This window comes from Misgurnus anguillicaudatus, chromosome 23 (assembly GCF_027580225.2).
Source record: "Misgurnus anguillicaudatus chromosome 23, ASM2758022v2, whole genome shotgun sequence".
Taxonomy (NCBI): Eukaryota; Metazoa; Chordata; class Actinopteri; order Cypriniformes; family Cobitidae; genus Misgurnus; species Misgurnus anguillicaudatus.
The window spans coordinates 8,242,568-8,263,519 of NC_073359.2; the positions used below are offsets into that span (position 1 = coordinate 8,242,568).

Genomic DNA, 20,952 nt, shown 5'->3' on the forward strand with positions numbered 1-20,952 from the left:
CATCCCGGTGGTTGAGGACTGCCATTCTAGATGTAGACATGTTGGTATTTGTCTACCTAAGTCTATTTGACGACTGTCTGGAGAGCTTTGAATAGACGTGAGTATGAATGTTTGTTATTAGCGTGTTTTACTGACTGTGAAATCTGTACAGCCACCAGTGATTGTCTTTGCTTTGGGTCACAGAATGGGGACCTCTGCTCTACAGCCCCCAGTAGGGGGGTTAAGTTAGCTGATTCCAAAGACTATTAATTTAAGCTCCATTGTGTCTGTTTTGACCAGGACATTGTCAAGCTCTAAATCCCTGTGATAGACACCATAGATGCGCTAGATAGATGCACTGCTTGGCGCATTAAATGATGGATTTCTGACAGACGACCTCCATTTCTCTGGACAAGCTCAAAGAGATTCATGCAGGGATGTGGAAACTCCAAAATGATGATGTACTGATGTTCCTCTTCAAACCAGTCCAACATTTCCACAATGTAGGGGCTTTTCTTCGGTTTAAGCAGCATCAGATTAATAGCCACTTCTGAATAAAGAGGCTCGGCATGTCCACGCTAGTAAAAAAGCATTAAAAGAGGTTAGCTGAAAATAGCGGAGATGTTCAATTTCCATGCACTTGTACTAAGATACAGTGGGGTCTTTATTTATGACTTTATTACAGCTGCATTCTGTAACTTTTGCCTCACTATCGCCATCTCTGTTTGAACTATAAAACTGCAGTTATTTGCAGAGTAATTTGAAATCCCAGTTTAAAAATCCCAGATTGCCTCTTTATATTCATACATTTTTGGACCCCATTGTATATAAAATTTTATATATATAAAAAATCTTGCTAACTTACCATTTTAATGAAACTGTCAGAGAGCCACAACTTCTAAATAAATTTGATGGCGACCAACAAGGGAAAGTAATTATTTGTAAGTCACATCAAACTATAACTGATATAAACATATTTAGATCAAAACACTCAGCATGGATTTATATGTTGTCACATTGTGCTGTTTGATGAAGAGCAGTTTTACCTTTCTGCCATCGGATTTTCGATATCCCTCATGAACTGTACCAAAGCCACCTCTTCCTATCTGTTTTTCTAGTGTATAAAGCATGGTAAATGCACCTGAAAAACAATCAATACAAAATGAACATAAGGCAATTTTTGTCTCCAATAGCAGTGCTGCTTATAATAAAACAGACAGAATAAATATTCATGTAATGAATGTGCAGATCATGGAGAGTTGTTCAGTACATCCAATGCTAATCAGCTACTAGCAGAAAAAAACAAGATGAATGTTTGTGATCAAGTACAAGTAAAAACAGCAGGACAACCATTAAAAAACCTAAATATTTCTTTAAACCAGAAATCAGGACAAGATGAAGGGAAAAGCTGAATCAAGAGTCCATCAGAATAACACATTATATATTGAATACAGGAAGAAGGTATTACATAAACGTATTACAGTAAATGGGCACAGGTTTAAAACAATTAGGAAAAGAGCAGTTGACAAAAGAGAAAAATAAAGCTGACAATAAAAAGCAGAACAAAGTGAACCAGAACATAATAACAGTAAACCTACTAGCAGGCTGTTCATTTTATGACTGCTTGACTGCAGAGAGGATGGACCTGGCTGTGGATCATTTTGATCACTTTGACCACTTGGCCCCTGATTGGATGGACCATGTTCAGGAACAGCTGGATCTTGATGAGCTGTTTGCTTCAATTTAGATGAACTTCAATTTAGTACCCGCTGGCTTGAGTCCTGTGGGACTAAACTCAATCATTTTCACGGCCCTTGAATGCAGGCCGGATGGACCTGGCTGACTATCAGTCTGATCACTTTGAGCACTTGGCTCCTGGTCGAACAGACCGTGTTTAGGATCAGCCTCTTCTTGAAGATCTGTTTTCTCCAAGGTGGATGAACCAGACTGGCAATAGACGTTCTTCACAGCACGCTGGCTTAAGTCCTGAGGGACTATTCTGCCTATCATCTTTAGGGCACTTGACTGCAGGCAGGATGGCCCTGGCTAACTATCAGTCTGATCTCGTTGAGCACTTGGCTCCTGGTCAAATGGACCATCTTTAGGATCAGCCTCTTCTTGAAGATCTGTTTTCTCCAACAGCACTTGGCTCCTGGTCGAATGGACCATCTTTAGGATCAGCCTCTTCTTGAAGATCTGTTTTCTCCAACAGCACTTGGCTTCTGGTCGAATGGACCATCTTTAGGATCAGCTTCTTCTTGAAGATCTGTTTTCTCCAACAGCACTTGGCTCCTGGTCGAATGGACCATCTTTAGGATCAGCTTCTTCTTGAAGATCTGTTTTCTCCAACAGCACTTGGCTCCTGGTCAAAAAGTTGCTAATTTTATTACGTATGGCTGTGGTGATTTAAGGGGAAAATTACTTTCTGTTAAGAAAAATAGTTTACTCTCACAACCCTAAATGGATGTTTGCCAGTAATATCAGTAATTTCTTACAGTTTAAAGGGGGGATGAGTTTATTCACAATCGAAGATGTTGATAGCTCTCATGTTGATAGGGAAAGACTAGGACACAAAGACCAGTGAGGAGCCCAGGGAAGATCCGAAGTGCAATAAGCGTCGGGGGCCAAACCCTGTGGTGAAGACTCCCTCATAGGTTCCCCTCAAGTAGTTCATCCCCACCTCACCTGGTCCCTTAGGTGTCAAACTACATTAGATTAGGGTACAAAAACGCTCTATGATAAATTTTATATCTTTTATATTTAATATTTTTTATGTAAGGTTGTAAAAACAATTGTTAAAGCAATATAATCACAGGGAAGTTGAAACTTAAAATGTTGTATGAGAGTACTGCTCTTTTGTGTTTTTCTGTTTATGTTGCAGATACAGGACATTGCCAAATGCATGACTGTCATCAACATATGAAGGTAACATATGAAGGTAAAATGATACCCAAAAGATCTGAATGGGCAGAATAAAATTTGTAAGTGTACGTGACATTGAAAGCGTAAGAGAATTTGGACGCGCAAAAAGTTTTGCAAAGATGCAAATCAAGTTGCAATATTTGAACACACTTATCGGTTTCGGACGATAAATCTTTCCATTTGGCTGGTGGGTTCTCTGATTGGGTCACGTTAGCGCGTTATCATTTTGTTCCAAGATAAATGCACTCAAACTCACACAGCGACACACAGACCAGTTGGCGCACGACACCAAAGCAACCTGAGAGCAAACTGCTTTGTGTGCTTTTAAATCACTCCCACAGATGCCCTGTGCTGAATGCTGACCGGCCCATGCAAAGTCGAACACACAGCAAGCGTCTAAAAGGCTGTAAAATAACTATTTATCATTTACTTCTTAACATGACATTTTGGCGTGTGTATCACAAGAATTGGTGTTCAAAAATAATTTTTCCTAAAGGTACACTTTGAAAAGAGGACGAGGGGTGGGTCTTATATTTAGGGTTGTCTTATACTCTGGGCAATACGATACAGTATAATCTCTGCATTTTAAACTAGACCTTGAACTGCATTTAGATTGCATATTTCTTTTGTAATATAAGATAAGTTAAACATAATCTGTAGGTATGTGCAATCATGCATGTACAATTGTATTTACTAGTCTGATGATTTTTTAGGAGCAGGCTGATCAAGAGCAATTGCAAGTGGCCTTAAAAAACTGGATTGTGTAGGAGCACGGCAGAACCCCAACAGCACTTCCTCTCGGCCAAGGCTTATGGGAACAGATTCTAGTGGACCTGCTGGTTACATACATACATACAGGGAACAATGCAACCTCTGGAACATCAAGTGGATGTCCTGGTATAAATACAGGGACAAATACGCCAGTACCCACTGTCAACAGTGAAATGCAAAGGTAAGCTGTTATTGTTAATGGAATAGTTCAACAAAGCCTGAAAATTCTTTCATCATATATGTCAATATAAACTTGAGTAACTTTTTTTAGTGATCCCACGGGTCATGGCATTCTCTGAAATCCTCTCAAGTGGAGGTTTCCATCTTCCGATTGGTTGCAAATTAGGGCTGCACGATTTGGGAAATTTTTCCCATTGCTGTTATTGATGCTAATATTGCGATGTGCGGTTGCGATTATAATAAATGGTATCATGAGTCAACTTGATGGGTTTTAAGGAAAATCCACACACAGTTTAGTGATAATGCTAAAATGTGTATTTGTAAAACTAGAAATGTTTTCGAATTGCAACTGCTCAGTGTCAGTAATCCTAAATTCAAAATACCGCCAAACAACAGACGTAGAGTTTTTTTTTTGCTACCAGATCACTGTCAATCTCCTCTGCATCCATCTTCGCTCTGGTATTTCCGCGCTGAGCACACAAAAGTGACGACGCACGCCACACATGTGCATGCCATACGTGCACTGCCATTTTTGTTTGTTTTTCTTTCTTTTTTTAAACAGCAAGGAAAATCATCAAACTGTTATCAAAAAGTTTATGTTAACAAGTCCACACATTTATTTATTTAATATAATTGCAACATTTTGCTGTCATATAATTGCACAGGCTGACATCGCGATTGCGATGCGATTAATTGTGCAGCACTATTGCAAACGAACGTTTCCACCTTTCAATTGTTTGCCGCCGAACCGCATCATAGCTCATTAGTACCTTTCAGCTGATTTCAACTCTCCTTGACACTCACGCCGTACATGACGCGCCGCTGCCCGATGGAGCTCGCCGCCGGCTTTCATTGAAAATAAATAACTTCCGGACACTTTGGCGCTCTCGCCAGTGGCGGTACGAAAGCACAGTTAGAGTAAATCAGCTTATTTTTGTCCACAATCAATTGCCTTGAGTAAAAAATTAACAAATAAATAACTGAGTAAACTATCGCCCGCCACCCAATACTATTGTGTATCGGCGATCTCACAGGCTGACGATTGGACGAGCTGACAAAGGGGCATATCGGCCAACATTAAACGGAGAAAGAACTCCCTTTAATGCTATACGCATACAATAATTTGTACAATAATTGTATTGTTTATGTTTTTGCTTTATGTTCACATTAAGTGTTAAAATATTATATGCTGATTTGAGGTTTTGACAAATCATTCCCTGGACTTCAAGAAACAAAGTTAACACGGAAGGTCTCCATTAAATTCTTTATGCTCCCACAGCAAACTGAAAGACCTCTAAATGGGGCAGTGGAGCTTGGACTGCTTCAGGCAGGACCTGATATCATTGCCAGAACATTCTGGTCACAAAGAGGTACCTAGCTGTGCAAATATGCACTTTCTTCACCGTTCTATTTAAGCTATTTTTCTGACCATCTTCATTCTTTCTCTTGATTTTTCATTCAGGTTGTCAGTATTATGATCCTTAAAGAGGAGCATCATAAATTGAAGCAACTAGCTGGTGGTTGGCTTTGCTATAAAGCTGCAGGTATGGGGATCTCTGATTGATAAGTTTTAGTTTTTATAATAAGGCCTTAATTAGCATTAAAATGTCTTAAATCCGTGTATCAGAGGTCTTAAAATGTTGTCCAACCAACACCACCAAGAAGATTGTAACGTTAACTATTTTAGATGTTCGTTATGTGTCAGGCAGTACCAACTAATGCACAAGTTGGCGGGGAGTTCGCTAAAGTGCGTGGACCGGGTAAAAGCAAATAGAGAAAAGTGTGAGTTTTAGCTATGGAGAAGTGCACATTTAATGAAAACTGGTTACTTAACCCTGATTGTGCTCCGTGGTAAAGACCAGTGCCAACGACGAAACAAATTTTCTTTTTCTCTTTTAACGGCGGTTGTTATCCAGCTTATATGTGCATTAGCGCCCCCTCTGCTCTGGAGGATGGATCTGATAATAGGTCTACAACACTCTATTTCCCTTACTCCTGATTTCATTCTCGATTATTCAAATACATAAAGAGAACCACATTAACCCAAATACACACAAAAATGTATTCAAATAAAACGAAGCCTGTCCCGTTTGCACAAAGGTAATACTTTGCTGATTAACAGTTCTGAATTAAAAGAGAATTAAACAAAGCTTTTAATAATTTGTTTAATCTATGTAGATATCTAAGTATTATATATTATATTATAATATATTATAAGAATTTAATTGTGTGGTCTCTTACTTAAGCCCACTGCTCACGTATCCTCTGCATTAGACGCGCCAATGTCTTATCAATTTAATTATTTCTTTTTTAGCCATAAAATATTTTACTGCCATTGTTTTGTCTGAAGATGCACACCAGTAATGTATTTTGTAAGTTATATTTAAAAAAAAAACTCCTTAAATGTCCCTAATATAAATAAGACCTAGTCCTGGATTAATCTAAACTCTAGCTGTGTAATAGAGATGCGCGGATGGGCTTTTATTTCATCCGCAACCGCATCACAAAACTCATCATCCGTCCGCCATCCATCCGCACCAACGTTTTTGACCAGTTTTCAAAACCGCACCCGCCCGCCATCCGCTGACTGGGCGATGCAAGGCGCTGCTGATGACAGCCGCTGCTGATGACAGCCGCGAGACTAGAAAGCCCTAGAATATAAGCAGTGAACTCAGGCTATGTTTACATTAATGCGTTTATCCTTTAAAACGCGTTACTTTTGCTACGTTTACGCCTTTCATCTACATCACCGTTTTCGACCCTCATAAACGGATTCGTTCGTCAACGCTGCAGACCCTGTTTTAGTTTAAGAAATCAGACGTTGCGCTGAGTGTAAATGTAGATGGAGTCTTATGTAAACAAACAGCTGGTGTTAACGTGACAGCGCATCATTTTCAAAGTAAAAAATATTTTATTCAGGTAAATGGAGGTTTGCAACGGAGGTTTTGACAAAAATAGTAAACATCTACCAACCAGCTATTATAAATGCTATATCGGATTGTTTTAACATGTATCATAATGTCTATTTTATATTTATGTTTGAGTATTGTTGGGTTTGAATATTGTTGTAATGTGTTTATGTTTTGTTTAATTTTAGTTCGCTTATTACAAAAGATAGACTGTAATTTTAAACGCCATATAGGGCGTTGTAAAGGCCAATATGAAGGGAGAATTGTAATGGGTCAGACATTATTTTCGAGTTTAATTTAAGTTTTGTTTTCTACTTTAAAATGAATTTCGTTTCAGATAATTTGTCTCTTAATTTTAATCAATGTTTGGTTGATAAGTTTTGTGAATATAAATTAATAAAAACAATAAACTCAACGTCATTAATATTTAATGCTCGTTTAGCTAGCGAAGGACGTGCACGGACCTCGCACACATTTAAAAATTAATGCAATAAGCATTTCTGTAGGCTAAAGCTATACTTCACCTCTTACTATGTTTGATTGAAGTTTGCATTTGCTGAAATTTAGTTCGTTTAGTACTGTTCACTTGAATGCTTTCTTTTTAAATCATAAAGACCAGTCTCCGATCGGCGCACATGACATGGGACAAAAATAAATAAATAGCCTAAATTAAACGCACAAATACATAGTCTGCACTAGTGTCATCCTACTGATTTACCACTTTGTAAAACCTATTCCAGGCAACCATTTTCTGACCTTTTATTTCCTTTGTTTTTAATTCTCATTTTTTTGAGATTGCCACGTACCTCCTTCGCCGGCGTTGATAAGAGCTGTGTCAAAATGCGTCCTCATTTCTCTGCGCTGTTAATGATAGAACGAATGGATCCTTAACATGCCGAGGCTATCCCAAACAATTAAAACCTTTATTAAATAAAAGTGTATTTAGAAAACTTTTTCTTGTCACTGTTTTAGTATTATAAGTTATGTTTTGTGTTAATATTATTCGGTTTATGTTGCGTATATTTCTAAGGTTGATTATTTGATATACTGTTGTTGAATAGTTTAATCTACATCAATGTGTCATATTTTCTAAAATAAATTCATATTTTTCTGATTACATATTTATTTTAAAGAGTCAGAAATGTCTCCGCTGTTTTTTGCTGACAGGCGCAATGGGCGCTACTGGTGGCGCGTGCAACAGGTGACCCAAATTATGGGTCCTATGAAGGCTAGACCATCTCATTTCAGTTCTCTTCGCGAACTTCTGAGCCTGCCACCTTGATAGACATAATGCTCACCTTTAAGGTCGCATGCTTTGAAGAACAAAGCTAATAACAAGCAGTCGATCCGCCACCCGCCCGAATTTAATTAAAATATTATTTTTCGTCACGTCATCCGCCCGATCCGCGGTTTATCCGCGGAGTCCGCGGCTGTAACCGCCAACCGCGCATCTCTACTGTGTAACTACACCTATATTTTAACATTGTCTCATCATTATTGTTATCGTAAATGCTTTTGCTCATTTAGCTCTATTTTTATTACCAAAAAATATCAGATTACTTGATCATCATCATTTATCATCACCCTAAAATGGTTAAAACATTTTAAAATAATGTGATTTTAGTTTATTAAAATGCTATTTTTCTTCATATATTTTATCATTGGGGATTTCTTAAAACTTCGTATGACGTTTAAGGTGAAAAACTTGTAATATCAGCAAAGTGTAAAAAAATCTTCTATGATCTTTTTCTCGTGAACCCAATCTCGTTTCATCTTGCAGAGCAAGGGTCTTGTCACACCCCTAGAAAATACATCTTGTTCTTTGTCATGAAAAATAAAAGGTTTTAAAAATGCATGTATGCATGCACACTGGACTAAAAGTCGACTTCATTGTCGTGAGATATGTCTTAAATTTAGTTCATTATGGTCTTAAAAAAGGCTTTGAAAGGGGAATTCTATTAAAGAAAATATATCGCCTGGCAGTGAACTTACAGGTATTATTTATGCTATTATAGCAACATTACACACTAACTAGGGTTAAAAAAATGGGTTAAGGAAGAAAGTGACCTTTAATGTGTTTTCTCTGATCAGATTGCTATCTGATTTGTCTGTGTTGCTTCACTGCTGATTCTTGCCATACATCCGTTGCCAAACTGTGCGCGGATACGTAGCCACGTCATCATTGTGTACAAACAGTAAAAGGGTCTATCTGCCTAGAAAATCACAACTTTTAATTTTCTGTCGGTCTTAGTACACGATGTAACTACAGAAGAGTCAAGTTTTAAATAGGAAAAATATCTAAGCTCTTTGGTTATATTTTTAGCGTGATGCTAATGGTCTAATCAGACTCAATGGATTATGCTTCGCTATGCTAAAAGTGGAACCACCAGACCTGGAGATCAGCTGAATGGATTCCAAAACAGTAAAAATCAAATGTTTAACTTTAGGGAAGCTGGAAAACGAACATATTTTTTAAAAAAGTGGAGTGTCCCTTTAATTCTGTGCACAAACTAAAAGATGTAAATTGGACTTTGTATTTATTAGGAATTATGGATATAGCATAGACTGCATGTTGCTTGCTTATTTTGTTCAAAAACATGATCAATACCAGTCTACATGTCATAATAACAAGGAACTAATCTTCTAACCACAGCTCAACAGCTGTACTTACAACCACACAAGTTTGCGAAGCAGTTTGCAAATGTCCGCTGGAACGATGGTTTCAGGAAACATTTGAATGTTTCAACTATGCTGAAGTGATGGAACCTACAACAGTAGTTTGTCTAATGATGCTTTTGGGAAACGCACCCCTAATCCTAATCAGCTACACTTCAAGTTTTGACCAAGTTTTAGAAAATTGTGCCATAGAGTCTGAAAATGTATCCAGAAGTTTCTAAAGTTAAAGAATATCTTTAAGCACATTTTCCTGTTATAATTAGTTTTTTTCTTTAGCAGGAAGAAAGTCAAGATGGAGACATCATTAATGTCAGTGAGGGGAAAAAAGAACAAACCCAATATGGTTGGTTAAAACAAAGCACTTGAAATATCAAAAAATGCTTTCATTATACACAATTGGAGTTTATTGGATTTGCTCATTACAGTAACTATGTTCAGTTTGTGGCAGGTGTTTTCCTGAAGACATGATTGAAATCTATGCTTGTATCTGTGTGAATAAGTATGTTTAACATCAGTTCACACATGCATGATTGACTTTCCTTTACATATGCAGTTGTACATTTGTTTATTTTAAAGTTGTTCTGGAGAAATTGAGATGTTTTCAGAGTGAGAGAGGTTGCTTTAGGTGGACCATCCAACAGGAGAGAAGGTGGAGAAAAAGCAATAAGAAAAACTTTCACAATTACAAGGTTAAGCAGATTATGACATTTATTCAAACCAGTATCTTTAATTATATTTTGTTGCTTTACCTTAGATTGATTGAAGATTGCTAATTCGAAAGTGGATGCAGATGTGTTCAGAAAACGACTACTAAGTGCTGAAGTGCAGGAACAACCCTTGCGTTTTATCTTGGATCTCAGGGAGAAACTGGAGGAGCAGATAAAGAGATGATATCTTACTCCAAGCGATCAAATGTCACTTGGTCTCCTGTATTCTCAGAGGTAGGCCCTAATATTTTTACACTAGTTGTGGTCATTATAGTATACTGATAACATACAACTAAATTTTAAAATGCATAGTGTTTTCTGCCATATTTAATCCCTGTAATCATCTCTTACTGTATGTTCACACCACCTCTGGCGAGAGCGTCAAAAAAACACTCTGGCTGGCCTGTCAACAACGATAAAGACAAAGTGTAGAGGACACTCTGATGCTCGAATGCATTCTCTGAAATCATCTCAAGCGGGGGTTTCCACCTTCTGGTTGGTTGCCGCCGAACTGCGTTATAGCTTCTTACCATAAAGTTGAGCTGATTTCAGCTCTCCTCAATGCTCACACCGTCCAAGACGCGCCACTGCTCGCCGGCTATCATTGAAAATGAAAGACTTCCAACCATTTTTAAGCTCTCGCAGGCAGCGGTGTGAACCCACAGTTAAGGTTTTAAATGCTTCAGAATGATACAATTCTCATTAAAAACTCTCTTCTTCTGTTATTACATTTTAAATCATTCTGCACTTTAGCCTTGGATGTATTTACTTCTGTCCAATCAATAATTTTTGGGTGAACTAACCCTTTACTGTCATGTTTAACAGGTGATGCTGCCACAGAATAAGGGATGACCCGTCACATTCTTAGTAGGCCTACTGCAATCCTTAAACTGAGAAATGGCTTCAGCATAATCTTTGGTAAGATGTGTTGAATACTTGATTTGAATGCCTTTGTATGTTAACTGGTCCACAAATAGATAGGAAATCAATACGAAGGTCTTGCTGTAGAAAAAAATACTATGACCAGGCACAGCTGTGCTCGGCATAGACGTCCCTGTGTGTGTGGTTAACCACATTGGGTTAATTGAGATCCCATTCGTGTCGCAATGGTTACAAACTCGCATTTACTGCTGCCAGCTGATAGATGACAAATGAGAGCTTTCCCTTCTCTCTCACGTGTACAGGTGCGCTGTTCCTTAAGATGCGTCCATCACATGCAGACCTATCAAACCTGTACATTGACTAAACAAAAGGCTTTCTCATTTGCACAAAATGAAATCATTTGGCGATACATTCTACCAATTCTAAATTAAAACTAAAATAAACAAAGCTTTTAATAAGTTTTATACTCTGTCTTTGTAAATAAATACCAGCTAAACCAGCATAGACCAGCATAATTCACATGCTGGTTTGATGCTGTTTTTTCAGCAGGGAATATGCTAAAAGTTGTGTCCTTTAAGACATGGGGTTGTCTGTGTACTGTACACCAGTGGTTCTCAAACTGGGGGCCCTAGGTGGTGACACATAAATTTATCACACATTCTTTGTAATTAAACCTCAGAAAAATAAGGCTATTATCCAACAGCAATTTTATAATTTAATATGTTTTTTATTGAAATTTTAAGTTTACAAAGTTTTATGTCATACATTTTCTTTGGGGGCCATGAAGGGATGCACTGTACATAAGGGGGGCCGCATGCACGAAAACGTTTGAGAACCACTGCTGTACACATCTGTACAGATCTCACAGTGAGGAGAGTGTATTGCAATCTTTTACATTTGTAATTAATTTTATCCTAATACAAAATACTTTATTCAACACCTTAATTTCCACTTAAAAGCGTAAAACTGTACAATGTGTTTTTAAAGGATGTGATTATAAAACACATGAATGGGGCTTATACAACATGTAGCAATGATGGCAAAATAATGATGGGCGTAGCTTGACATTTGAGTTTTGGGGGCCAGACTGGTCTATCATTTTTATCACAAACTAGATCATTAAAATGAATAAAAAATATAGCACGTGCGATATGAGTTGAAATAATGACTGATGTGGTGATATCTACTGACCCACTTCAGAACCAAGGTACAAATCGGAAATGTAAATATGATAAATTATTACAATTGCTAAACATAAATATTTTTTTCCTAACCACAGAAACTCTGTCTCACCACCTATGCCCAGGAAGCTACCCGGTATCATGAGAAATCGAGTCCCCACCAGAAAGGGATTTTTTGGGGATGGCTGCACCTCACAACTCTTCACTGACCACTGCCTGCGTTTATGCATCATCTAGTCAACAGAAAGTTTTAAGCACAATGAGGTGGTTTTCCAGACAGGGATTAGTTTACGCCAGGACTAGGCCTCAGTTTAATTAGGAAATATAATTCGTTTTAACAAGCATGCCTTACTGAAAACATTACTTGTGTTCATTTTGAGGCAAAACAAAAGGGCACTGATGTATTTTATGATTTATCTGTCCAAACTGAAAACAATTTGCACTGACTTCACATTTATTTTAGTCTAGGACTAGTCTGATCCCTGTCCGGGAAACCGCCCCAATACGTTTAAAAAAATACAGCTAAATACTTAGCAATACATTTAACTGCCATATGTTTCAGATTGTTTAGCCAGAGGACACAGTTTTTGTCTTCACTTGTCATGGTTGCATGTGGCTAGCTTACTGATTATGTGAAGACTCAAGCATTTTAACATAACACACATAAATTTGAACTAACTGTTGAAACATTGGAGACATGTCAGACATTACAGTGTGTTTTCCTGTAAAAACACTTTAAAATATTATGCATTCTAAAAAAGCTCAAATGTCTTACAATGAAACTGTTGGATTTTGTGTGAATAATGTAATGTTAGTTATGTTACTTTATATTCTCTGTAAAAGTAAGCAATATTACTGTATGTAATAATTTGTGTAATTACACACCGTGTAAGTGTATTGCATGATGTTGATTACAGTGTGTATAAACAACATGCTTGAAACATTATTGACCTCTTATTGAACTTTAGAATTGTAATGTAATGTAATGTAATAGTAACATTAAATGAACTATTCTTAATGAAGACTAAACCATTTTGAAGATAAGGATTGTTGTAAATTCAGATTGAAGAAATTTATTAACTTTACACAATACAAAGGTGGAAGGGTACAGTATGGACACTGATATTTTTTACTGAGATATACAACCAGGGCTCTCAAGTCTCACGCATTCACCGTGAGACTCACGCATTTCAGTCAGTTCACACGCTCACACGCCACACCTTGTATTTCTCACGCTGAAAAAATAAGAAAACTTTTCCCACTCTATACAATTAATGAACGAGGCACAGGAGAGAAGTTCTCTGCCGAGTTCATATCTGTCGAGCCGCGGACACGGTCACACTAGACATCCTGATATAATTGTCACCTACCAGCCAATCAGAAATCAGAATTTGTTGTTTCTGGGTAAATTTCGTGATCCTGCTGCAAGCACATTCGTTACTAGGCAACATAGATTCTCACGTCACACAGACGAAGTGGCAGTTGGAAGAGAAGAATCCGATGAAAGCGGTAGGTAACGCATTCTTTTTTTATAGCAATTTGATTTTACAATTCTTGGATGACATCACAAAAATGTGATCAAAGATAATAAAAACTGTTGTTGGGAAATATAGCCGAGGTAAATTATTATTGATTAAAAAAATCGAACTGCTTTGCAATCAGAATTAGCTTTAACTTTAGGAAAGTACTAAACACTAGAGGCTACCTGAAACAATCCCAGGTGAAAAATATTATAGGAAATACTATAGTGTTTTTGAACCATACTAATAGTACAGTAAATTTTAGTATATTATAGTATTTACAACACTTTGTTAATGATTGCTACAGCATACTCTGCAAACATTGGTCCGACCGCAACGTCGTGTCCCTGGCCAAAAATAGTTGCGGTATGACGGCACAAATCGGTGAAAATATGTAACACAGAACATTTCATAAAAATGCATTCAGATACATTTGTACATGTCTATAGTTCTATGGGGTTGCATGTATAATTGTTACTTTGACTTTTACTACGCGTGCTTCAATATTTATACCCTGTTGTGAATCGGTTGTAAGAGGACGTCACTAGGTGACGTCTTTTACACGTGCATTTATAGTCCATCATGACCCTCTATAAAAAAATCATAAACCTTAAAGTCATTGTGAAATATGCAAATGCTGTGCTTACACCTTGGTTAATACTGCAATAATTAATGTAAGTGCAAAAAGTAGGTTTTTAAGAGGTTGTGAATAGACGTCCACTGACGTCTTTTACACGTCTAGACTAGACTAGTAGGAAAAAAACAGGATAATCTTTATGAAATACACGATTTGTATACAAAGTAAATATATTAACTTTATCTTGTTTAAATAAATTATAATCACAAAGTGCCCAGTGTGATTGCAAAGCCACACTGCATTTTAGTCATTATTCCAACCTGTTTTATTATTGAATGTATGCATATAAATGTAAAACAGATACATATCCGGTCACCATTTAGGTCTGAGTTGGATGTAATTTCAAAAACTGTGCTATTAATTTAAGAAATATAGTGATAAATCTGGGGATATTACAAAATCCCGCGATAGGACAGATTATCTCGCGAGATAGTGGTGACGTCACGCGTTCTTCCGGAAGTTCACATTCAAACACGAGGAGCGATTACGAGGGAGTTTTGTCTATATATCATTCAAAATCTACTGTTGGGTAAGTACATTGTGTATTATTTGATTATCGTGCTTAAGTTTTACTTGTTTGACACGAAGGCTCCGAAATAAACGTTGCCAGAATTGTCCACACTGAGTATTGCAATAATTAGCTAGAAGGCTAAAAGCTAACGTACTTTGAACTTATACATGGTATAAAGTATGTTTAAGGATACAGTCAAAGTAACTTATTAATGTAGCCTCTTGAAAGTCTCTTTCAGAAAGTAAATTATCTGAAAAATAAAAGTTATTTGGCATTAATGGAATTACAATGATTTGATTGCCTAAACATTGCACATGCAAAATATTAAATACTGTTTTGCATTAAAAGTTTAGCAGAAGTGTTTGTTTGATTAACTTCCTTTGCTTTTGTTTTGTACAAAGGAAAAGCAGAACCTCATCCAAATAAAAATAAACAAGCTGTTAAAGGCACTGTGTCCTACACAGACCCTCCAAAATATAACCACCCAAAACCCAAGTCAGGTAAATGTCTCAGTTTGAAAATACATTAACAAATTGGAGTTGTTATTGTGGAGTTAATATCATTAATTACAATTTCTTTTATTTACAGTTGAAGGTCAACACAAACCAAATAAAGATGTGCATTCTACAAACAATAAAAAAAGGTATGGAAAACTGTAGATATGAATTTTTGTAGATATGACTTAAACAGTCTACACATTTGTTAATGTTCTAATGTTTCATATGTCCTTGTTTGTGCTAAAGATCAAGTTTTGTGTCCACCACACTTAGATGAGGCGTGCCCGACCCCTGACTTTGTCTACCCTACATTAAGTTGTAAGTTTTTGACTGCTTTTTCTTAATACTACGAAAAAACATGATTCATTCAAAAATGACTTTTATATATTTTGATATGAAACTCAAAAATGTATATAAATTGTTTTGGTGTATTTTGTTTACACAGGCACACTTCATGACAGTAAACATCGGTATCACAATGGTGTGATTGATCTATACCCTAGAATAAGCTGTGACACTATGAGACGTACGTGCTACTGATACTTCAGTACTGATAATTCCCACACTATACAAACACGCTGCTTGGCTCCTAAGTGCATACACTTTTGCCTTTATAATGTCATTCTCATTTTTAGGTAAAAATTTATTCCATGAGTCAGGGTTTTGCCTGAATGTCAACATAATATCCAAAAACTTTGATATAAAAAGTGATTTTTTTAAAATATTTTACACTACTATGTATTTTTTAAAATACATTGTGCATGTGTATGTTTATTGTACTTAATGAAATTACATGCAAGGTGTCATGCAAGATTTTACATTACTGACAACAAAGCTAAGAGTATAAACATATTTACATTTCTCTGAATCTGAGTTAATAGTTACAAATACAGAGCTTATAATGTCTGTCATTGCTCAACCACAAAGACCTAAAAGTACAGCCAGCTGATTTCATAACTAATGCAGTATTACACTGTGAAGTGATTTACTGTTAATATTTTACACTACCATATAATTAACTCTATTTGTACAGGTGAGGTAACACAACGAAAAAATTACTGGATGGAGACTACCTGATTCTTCACCTATGGCCTCAGCTTCAAATGCAACATGTAAGAAATGCTATATGACTGTGTATTGTGCATTATGAATACATCAAATATGTTGATAACAAGGTGATCTGCGTAAGTTGTGACATAAAGAATATGTATATATATTTCCATCTATCTTTCTATAACATTATTTCAATTGTTTTCACATTTAGGTCCAGCAACTGTCTGAGTTGGTGGATATTCTGTCAGAGACTGCGTGAACAACGTTATGACTCTTGATTTGTGTAATCCTGCATAATATTTAAGGAATATATATTGATTACCACCATAATTAACCCAGCTATTTATATTACTTCAATTCAGGATTTAATCCGTCACACATCACTTGTTGAGAAGTTTTAATGTTCGTAATGACTTAAACAGTCAGCCATACTGAAAACAAGAAATCAAAACATAATTTCAGTGTAAGCCATTACTTGTCACCCAGTTAGAGATGAGGATATAATTCATAGCACTTGTTACATGGTAGATGAAACAAGTGAAGTTGTGAAGTGTTAACACATAGTGTATGTTTAAACATTGTATGCAATTGCTCATTACTGTTAATTGTGATTTATTGACCTTTTAGGTTATTTGTCTAAGGTGAAGTAATTTTACATTTCTTTCACAGAATGATGTCAAATTGTCTTATGGCAAAGTTCAATATGAGGGGTGGTGGACATCTGGAAAAGAAGTCTTTTAAAGGCACACCTTTGTATTATGTTATTCAAGGTAATTTGGGGAATGTTGATCTAAAAAAACTTGTTCTTGTATATTGATTGTAATTTTATTGTTATGCTTGATCTATTCAGGGGACATCACAGCTCACCTGTCTTTATCAGAAATATCCTGTTCATTTTTTGACACACCTAGTTAAGGGTCTTTCTCAAGGGCACCACAGTGGTTTTGTAGAGGGAGGGGACAAATGCTGTATCCCCCACAACTGATCTAACACTTATTTAAAGCAGAGCATATTTTGTACAATAATATATATAATATTAATATATCATTTTAGCTGTAGACCATAAAGATTTTGAAAGTAAGTGCATGTCATTTACCTCAAAATTTTAATTGTATTTATTTTAAAAAGAAACATATTCTTCTCTTCCTTCAGATGCTGTGAAGAGGTGGAGCCCAAATGCCACAGACTCGGAAATAGATGCAGCTATGGCAGACCACCTCAAGCACGCTCCAGGAAGAGCTGAGGGTGGTGGATCCAAAAAAGCCAAACAGCTGTGATGTGTTAAAGAGAGAGTTCACCAAAAAAGGAAAATTTTTATAATTTTCTTATCCACATGTTTCAAACCTGTATACATTTATATTTTCTGCTGAACACAAAGATTGAAGAATGTTTGTAACTTCACAACCAATTAACTGTCAATATTTTTTTTACAATTGTAGTAATGGGTTGTGAGATCTGCTTTGTTAAAAACATTCTTTCACATATCTTTGTGTTCAGCAGAACATAGAAGGGTATACAGGTTTGAAACATAAGAGGGAATAAATGACTAAATATTAATTTTTGGGTGAACTATCCCTTTATAGAAAGTGTTTTGAAGTTGTTATTATAGTTAAATGGTTAAAAAAAATAAAAAGTGCTAAATCAGAACATGCTTCTTTTTTTGTTATGGCCACAAATAATGTATTCTTTAATGTGTTTGTGAAGTACACGTGGTTAAAACGGTTTATGGACGTTCAGGTCTGACTGGACCAATTTTGAACTGATTTTGAACCTTTGTGAATATGTGTTAAACCTCAATACAATTGATTGCCTTTCACGATGTTACACAATGGGTGTATATTCATTTTATATGCATACATTTAAACTATGCAGCAACACATTTAAACATCCAGAAGACGGCACATTTAGACGTCCAGGGATGGGCAGAAAAGACGTGTAATTCACGGCCAAATGACGTCAAAGACGTCCGCTCAACTTTAATTTAGGGTATTTTTCAACCGCGATGGGACGTGACGAAGGGTCGTCTTTTCAACGGTCATAAAACGTCCACATGTTTGCTATATGAGGGCTTAAAACATATATTTAAACTATGCAGGAACACATTTAAACATCCAAAATACGGCGCATTTAGACGTCCAGGGACGTGCAGAAAAGACGTGTAATTCACGGCCAGATGACGTCAAAGACGTCGGCTCAACTTTCATTTTGGATATATTTTTCAACGCGGACGGGACGTGACGAACGGACGTCTTTTCAACGGTCATCACACGTCCAAATGTTTGTTGGTGTATTAACTATAGTAGTGAACTGATAAACTGTAATAAATACTCTAACGTTAGTATTCTTTAGTTTATACTACAGTAATCTGTAGTGTATATTCTAGTATATTATACCCAGGGTTTAAATTGGGCCGGGGCCGTCCGGGGCTAAGCTCCGGCACATAGGCTGAAGGTCTCGCTCTACTCGTGCCAGTGTACCCGCTGCGCTTGTGCGTGTGTTCTCACTGCGCTGGTGCGTGTGCACTGACGCGAAGGGAATAATGTGTTTCCATTCATTATGGGGCATACTCACCAACGCAAGTTCAACGATTTGCGGGAGTAGATTACATACAAAGTCAATGTAAAGACGCAATCAGACGCGTCCTCGCACGGGGCGATGCAAATGACGCGAATTGGGCGGCGCAATTGCGGCGGAAACACGCGCTTTTCCTTTTAAACGCGTCTTCGCGCAAGTTATGCAAATCGAGCGAAAAAACTCAGGAACTTCAAGAACGTGCTTTCACACAGGATCTTTTGACATTGTAGAGACACGAGAGAGAGAGAGAAAGCGTGAGAGAGAGCGCGCGCGCACGCGTGAGAGAGAGAGAGAGAGAGAGAGAGAGAGAGAGAGAGAGAGAGAGAGAGAGAGGTAATGGTGCCCACTTCGAGGAAATTTAATAGAAGACTAGAAACGTGTTAAGGACTAAAGTATGTAGGCCTATGTCACTCATCTAATTACAGTATGTTAACTGGATAACACTTCATATAACTCATTGTATAGTTTAATACATTTATGTATTTTGATTACACAAATCAAACCTTACGATTGTTTTAGCTGCTGACCAGCATAGGGAATCTCTATTGCTAATTTATAAGACATGTTGATGATACAGTACTGTGTTGGACCTTTTCTTGTTAATTTAATCTTTTTGGGTAGCCTATCTTATGCATATAGAATTATTCAAGGAGGTTGATTCCTTTTACTTAATTTAAAGTTTGATCAATTGTGCATAATGACATGTGCAACAAATGGATATAGGGTGTCAAACTCATAGATTTGCAAAATTTAAAATTCAGACACTCTTTATAAAATATTTGTGGTCAATCTCTGGCACAGATTTAAAGTTGAAACTTATCAAATCCTATTAGAGGTCCAGAATGTCATTAAAACACACCAGTGGCTTTGCTGTCATCAGTATTAAACATGTTACCCCTTAAAGTACCCTCCCCGCAGAGCCCCCCCACATAACAAATCCCAATTTAACCCCTGATTATACCCTATAGTTGTAGACAATGTAGTACAGTATTGGATAAAGTAATAAGTTTATATTACTATAGTTGTTATGTTATCACAGCAACTTTAAAATTACCACAACAAATTAATTCAAGTACATTACTATAGTATGGGTCAAAAACACTATAGTATTTACTATAAATTACTAAAGTATTTTTTAACCTGGGAATGGAAAGGACAAGATATTTCATTTTCATTTATTTCATTATTTTCAAATTATACTTTATTCATACTCTTTTTAGCTATTCAGCTATACTCTGGCTTTTATTTTAGTAATGTTTATATCCTGCCAATGTATACATTAATCATTGCATTTATCTGTTTAAAAGATTTCAGGGAAAAAGCAAAGAAGTATTTTTTCATTCTGGGCACCAAAGGGTCAGCCCCCTATAAAGGTTGCCAGATCAGAGGAGACAGTGGAAGATGTGGTGGCAGAGACTACAAGAAAAACAGTAGGGAAGAAATCAGAAGAGAACAGAGAGAATATAGCATTTAAGTTTTGATGGTCACTAAACAAACCCTGTTGTTTCTCCCACTATATCTTAAACAGTTCAGTGCATATTGTTGTTTTAGGTTTGCTGAATTGCTTCCATACCAGGGACCCCAAGAGCATGATCAACTTAGTGAGGAGTTCCTCGAATATCAATTGATGGACATCACTATGCCCCAAGACCCATCCACTTTTGACATTGAGGGTTTTTGGGGAAATATGACATCAGTAAAGAACAGGGTAAGAGATATTCTACACCCTTTGACATTTACTTAATCAACATATTAGTAATTAGGCCTCTTTGATTACTTTTTTAAAGGTGACTGGATTAAGCAGATTTGGAAGGCTGTCCAAGATTGCCAAACTGGTTTTAGTTCTTCCCCACTCAACTGCAGATGCAGAGAGAGTGTTTTCCATGGTTGGTTTGAACAAAACCAAAACTAGGAATAGTTTGGCTCTGGATGGAACACTCTCTTCCATCATGA

At 36.7% G+C, this 20,952-nt stretch overlaps 2 long non-coding RNA genes across 3 annotated transcripts; both read left to right on the forward strand.

Annotated features, from left to right (window-relative positions):
- Window positions 1–14,404: 14,404 nt before the first annotated feature.
- LOC141359422 (uncharacterized) lies at window positions 14,405–16,696 on the forward strand. 2 transcript variants are annotated; one of them, XR_012365852.1, is made up of 7 exons: window positions 14,405–14,893; window positions 15,277–15,375; window positions 15,464–15,518; window positions 15,619–15,690; window positions 15,818–15,898; window positions 16,406–16,547; window positions 16,637–16,651. It is a non-coding gene; the product is annotated as an uncharacterized lncRNA (long non-coding RNA). The 2 variants fall into 2 exon arrangements; XR_012365851.1 differs by having other exon boundaries at window positions 14,407–14,893; window positions 16,406–16,484; window positions 16,637–16,696.
- Window positions 16,697–16,709: 13 nt separating this feature from the next.
- LOC141359423 (uncharacterized) lies at window positions 16,710–18,241 on the forward strand. Its single transcript, XR_012365853.1, has 3 exons — window positions 16,710–16,888; window positions 17,095–17,195; window positions 17,578–18,241. It is a non-coding gene; the product is annotated as an uncharacterized lncRNA (long non-coding RNA).
- Window positions 18,242–20,952: the final 2,711 nt, after the last annotated feature.